The sequence below is a fragment of the Phocoena sinus genome, chromosome 14 (genome assembly GCF_008692025.1).
Source record: "Phocoena sinus isolate mPhoSin1 chromosome 14, mPhoSin1.pri, whole genome shotgun sequence".
NCBI lineage: Eukaryota > Metazoa > Chordata > Mammalia > Artiodactyla > Phocoenidae > Phocoena > Phocoena sinus.
Window position 1 is genome coordinate 61,657,338 of NC_045776.1, and position 6,114 is coordinate 61,663,451.

Sequence of the window (6,114 nt, forward strand, 5' to 3'; positions counted from 1 at the left end):
AGACGGGCGGCAGTGCTGTAGCTGGTGCCTGCAGGCCAGGCAGAACCGTCTGTCTATCTGGCCTGAGTTTTCTCTTCCTCAGTCAACTGATTGAGGGCAAGGCCCCATGAGGCCACAGGCAGGGACTGAAACAGAGAAGATAGTGTGGTCGGGGGGCAAGGACTCCACTCAAAACTAGCAGTTTTCTGGGTCACTTGGTAAATGGGCTGGAGTAGCACTCAAGTGAGGAATATGTTGCCTCCAAAGTCCAAAGAGGCCACCAGGCATTGTGCCTCTTTTTTGGTTGCAGGAGGGGCCTTGGAAGGGTTATCTTGACATGCCCCACACCACTGGAGCCCTAGAAATTTCACTGAGGCAGACGGTCCCTGAATTATTTCCCACCCTCTGACACACAAATGTCTTGCCAGTAAGTTTGGCATAGGTGCTACTTCTCCCTCACTAGATCCAATCAGCATAACGTCAGGAATAATGGGCCAGTGTGGTATCTTGTGGAAGAGAAAGGCAATCAGGACCCCTGTGAACTAAATTATGACACAGGGTTGGAGAGCTGATACACCCCTGAGGTAGGTCAGTGAAGGTGCAGTGCTGGCCTTGCCAGATGAAAGCAAACTGCTTCTAGTGGTCTTCACTGACAGGTATGGCGAGAAAGGCATTTGTCAGGTCAATAGCTGTGTACTAGGTGCCAGGGGATGTGTAAGTTGCCCAAGCAATGAAGCCACATCTGGTACAGCAGCCGCAATTGGAGACACCACCACAGTGGGCGTTAGGGCTTCAACAGATGAATTTGGGGACCCAGCATGACTGCATTTGTAGATAGGGCCTGTAGGGAGGGAGGGAGGTTAAATAAGGTCAAAGGGTGGGACCTAATCTCGTAAGACTGGTGTCCTTGTAAAAAGAGGAAGATATGTCAGAGATCTCTCTCCTGCACACAGAGGAGAGGCTGTGTGGGGACACAGTGAGAAGGTGGATGTCTGCCAGCCAGGAAGAGTGCTCCCACCTGAAATGAAATCTGCTGACACCTCGATCCAGGACTTCCAACCTCCAGGACTGTGAGAGAATACATTTCTGTTGTTTAAGCCACTCAGTCTGCGGTATTTTATTGTGGCAGCCCAAGCTGACTGAGACAGCTGTGAAAGTGCATGGCTGGCCAAGCCCGCTGAAAGCAAACTGTTTCTGGTGGAAATGGTAATTAGCAAGTATTGAGGAAAAAGCATTTGTCAGACCAACAGCTGCAAACCAGCTCCCACGGGATGTGTTCATTTGCTTGAGCAATGAAACTGCATCTGTAACAGCAACTGCAATTGCAGTGACTGTCTGGATAAATATACGATAACCCACTGTCAATTCTCCAGGATCCACCTGTTTTCTGCACAGGCCAAGTAGGTGAGCTGAATTGGGACGTGATGGGAATCACCATTCCTGCATCCTTCAAGCGTTTGTTGGTGGCACTAATCTCTGCAGTATTGCTTTTGGTTTACTTTCCTCAGTAGAGGCAGTTCTAGTGGCTTCCACTTGGCCTTTCCCAAAAAATAGCCCTCCCTCCACAGGTCAGGGAACCAACGTGAGGATTCTACCAGCTGCCTACCTCAACCACATCCCAGAACTGGGGAAATAACCACAGCATTGGCTTGGGGACCCGAGACACATGAGCTAAAACTCCTCTGGTCAGCTGACCTCCACAAGGCCTACTCTGACTGGTGGACCACAATGATGCTCTGGGTCACCTTGAATTAGGGTCAGCTTGGAGCTAGTGTTCAGTAATTCTTGAAAAGTCTAATTATTTCCTTTTCCTCAGAGCATAATCACTGTGGTAAAAGGCCCCAGACCCCGAGGGAAGGCTGGGAGGAAGATTCAGTGTCTGTTTTTGCCAGCACAGCAGGGTCTTTCCTCAAGGGGATCTGGCCTCCCCTTTATTCAAGTGTTTTTGGGTCTGTAAACTGGGTCAAGTCTGACGTTGACTGTAAGGCCGTATGACACAAGTTTGTGCACTTGACCTAGAACTCTTCCTGTGACACAGAACAAGTAAGAATTTAGTAGACTGCCCATCTCTTTTCTTCTAGGGACACCACGATCAACTAGTCAGTGCCATAGGTCTCTGCCAATAAGACTATGCTAATTACTGCTTTGAATCTGCTGTCCATTACGGTACCTGGCCCCACCTTGTTTTTGGCAATTATGCTCTCCTTGGATCCAATTATTCCCATTTAAGAATCCCAGTTTGGTGGCAGTTCCCACTGTAATTTTGTGCCTACAGGAAGGAGTGACCACAGGAGTTCTTCAAGGATGCTCGGGCTCCCTCACAAATGTATTTCTCACAGTCATGGTGCAAGGTGTGTCCTCCGGGCCCTCCTGGAGTGGGTGAGCAGGTCCTACATGATAAATCCACTCTCACACTCCAACCTTCCTAGGCCTTTTGGGTCTATCCTCACGATAGACCAAGGCAGGTCTGGCATGTCTTCATTTAGTGTGGGTTACCTTTTGGTCAGTGTCTCACCTCCCCAAACGAGCCCTTTCTAACCCCGTGACTTACAACACTATATCCAGAATCTCTGCTTAGTGGGTTCATATCAGTAAATTCAGCCTGATCCTACTTTACTTTCCACCATTATCCCACACTCTTTACTTATTTGGCTGTGGCGGGTCTTAGTTGCAGCATGTGGGATCTATTTCCCTGACCAGGGATTGAACCCTGGCCCCCTGCATTCAGAGCGTGGAGTCTTAACTACTGGACCACCAGGGAAGTCCCCTAGCCCACACTCTTAATATCCATTCCCACAGATATTCCCCAGAATTATGTCTGCATAAGTTAGAAAAGTAACACTTCTTTTGGAGCATAGTACACCTCCTCATGGGTCAAACTTTGTGCCTCACCCTTTGGGCTTACTGGGATGTTTTGCTATGGGTCTGGAAGTAAAGAGGGGTGCCCGTGGCCAGTCTTGAGGATGATCAGCAGTATCTTTCAAGGCAACTGCCGCAGAAGAAGTTATTACAGGGTCCTCAGGCAAAGCAGGATCACTGTCCTCAGATGGATTGGAAGGGTTGCTTCTACTGGCACTCACAGAATTTAGGCCTCAGCGTCCCCAACTTCATCAGGACCTGCCCCTATGTCCCCATTCCAACTGTTTCTTTTCCCAATCCATGCCCTTTAATAGCAGAGGTTGCCTGTGAGGCTGGGTTTCAATCTGTGCTGTAATGCAACCACTTGTAGGATGCCATAAGCTGGGATGCCACTGTTGCAGCAGGGGCTCCAGGAACCTCGGTTGTGCAGAGCTTGTATCCCTTGCTCCTTTGGCTGTGGCTACTGCTGGACACTGGCAGGGTCATCCAGGGTGCTGGCTCCCAGTTTCCTGCCAGTTGGTGGTGAACATTCCAGCACCAGCAGCCCGAGGGTCAGTAACGGCAGGCCCTATTTTCCCTTTCACTCTTCCTGCCCTGGTAGGGGGACTGTTTCCTGCAGTTATTAATCTCTGGGTAACCTCACATGTTCCCTTTTTGCTCTTAATTTTTGCTTCCAACATATTTATAATAATAATTATAATTTCCTGTGTTAAATTCCCTGTTTCAAATACTTGTAGTGGATACTGTTTTTGTGATCAAATGCTGACTGATAGAAAATATCTGTAACTCATTATTAGCAGCTGGTATGATTTTTAACCCAAGAGAGTCAACGTAGAAGCTAAGTGAAATTGAGTCCATTAAGGGAACAGACACGAAATAAATATACAAACATAGCTTTCTTACAAACAATACAGAAAAACAGCCCTTCACAATAGTATTAAAAACTATTAAAAGTTTTAATAAACCTAATACATGTAAAATTGTATGAAGAAAACCTTTAGAACTATAAAAAAGCACATATAATAAAACCTATATGAATAAAGAAATAAAGCATGCCTATGGTGATCTTTACAGGTTAGTACATTAGCAGGAGAATGGTTAATAAACCACAATTTGTCCGTATTCGGGAATGTATACGTTAAAAAGAGTGAAAGAGGGCTTCCCTGGTGGCACAGTGGTTAAGAATCCGCCTGCCGATGCAGGGGACATGGGTTCGAGCCCTGGTCCGGGAAGATCCCACATGTCACGGAGCAACTAAGCCCGTGCGCCACAACTACTGAGCCTGCGCTCTAGAGCCCGCGAGCCACAACTACTGAAGCCCATGCGCCACAACTACTGAAGCCCGCGCGCCTAGAGCCTGTGCTCTGCAACGAGAAGCCACCACAATGAGAAACCTGAGCCCCGCAACAAAGAGTAGCCCTCGCTCACTGCAACTAGAGAATGTCCGCATGCAGCAGCAAAGACCCAATGCAGCCAAAAATAATTAAATGAATAAATAATTTTTTTAAAAAGTGAAAGAATGAACTAGACCCATGTGGAAAGGTGTCTAAGACATATGAGACACTTTTTAAAAAGCAAAAGCTAGTATAGTAAATTTACTTTTAAAAATCCAAACAAACTTTCTGATACTAGGTACATATGTATGCTTTGTATTCTATAATCCCACAGAAAATGTGTGGAGGCATACACAGCAACAATCATATTCTTTAGGCAGGGAGATTAGATTGTGGGGTGAATGGGGACGTTAACTTTTTCCTTTGTATGTTCCTGTACTGTAAGACATTTCTTACAGTAAACAGCCTAATAATTATGTAATAATTTTGAGAAATGGTCAAAAGGAGAAGACACATCACAGACTGGGAGAAAATATTTGTGAAAAACAACAACAAAAAACTTCTGATAAAGGACTGTTATCCAAAATATACAAAGAACTCTTAAAACGCAACAGTAAGAAAATAAAACAACCTGATTTAAAAATGTGCCAAAGACCTTAACAGATACCAAAGAAGATATACAGATGGCAAATAAGCATATAAAAAGATGTTCTATATCATGACATGAGGGAGATGAGAATTAAAACAAACAACTATGAGATACCACTACATGTCTCTTAGAATGGCCAAAATCTGCAACACTGATAACACCAAATGCTGGTGAGGAACTCTCATTCATTGCTGGTGGGAATGTAAAATGATTCAGCCACTACGGAAGACAGTCTGGAGGTTTTTTACAAAACTAAACATATACTTGCCATATGAGGAGGCTATCATGGTCCTTGGTATCTACCCAAAGGAGTTGAAAATTTATCTCCACACAAAAACCTGCAAATGGATGTTTGTATCAGCTTTATTCTTAATTGCCAAAACTTGGAAGCAACCAATGGGTCCTTCAGAGGTTGAATGGATAAACTTTGATACATCCAGTCAATGGAACATTAATCAGGGTGAAAAAGAAATGAGCTATCAAGCCATGAAAAGACATGGAAGAACTTTAAACGCATATTACTCAGTGAAGTCACCAATCTGAAAAGGTTACCTACTGTATGATTCCAACTATATAGGACATTCTGGAAAAGGCAAAACTATGGAGACAGTGAAAAGATCAGTGTTTGCCCAAGACTGAGGGATGGGGGTAGGGGAGGATGACTAGGTGGAGCACAGAGGATTTTTAGAGCAGTGAACCCATTCTGTACAACCCTACCACGGTGAATACATGTCCCTATGCATTTGTCAAAACGCACGGAATGTACAACACTGAGAGCAAACCCCAAGGTAAACTATGGACTTTGGGTGATAGTAATATGCTATGTAACAAATGTACGACTGCGCTGCTAATACTGAGAGTGGGGAGGGTAGTTGCCTATACGAGGCCTCTATGTATTTTCTGATCAGCTTTTGCAATGAACTTAAAATTTCTCTAAAAAAATGAAGTCTCTTAAAAAAAAATCCCTCCTATTCAACCTCTCACCCAGATAATCTGTGGCAACAACCACTGTGTTTACTGTCTCTAAACTTCACTTATACAAAGTTTTTTAAGGTTTGGAGCTTTTATAAATCTATCAAACCTTCACAGACAGTGAGTACTTTCTCTGGAAATGAGTGTCTTTGACCTCAGAGCAGTTACAGTAGTTCTTAGTTATCATACCTGCAGCTCACGGGTTTGGGAGTTTGCCTCTGAAAGTACCAATAAAATCTTACTATTTTTAGTGGGGGGCGCGGGGGGGAAGGCAAGTGAAGGAACTAACAGCAAGCAAGGCTAAGCCATTTCCACACCTCC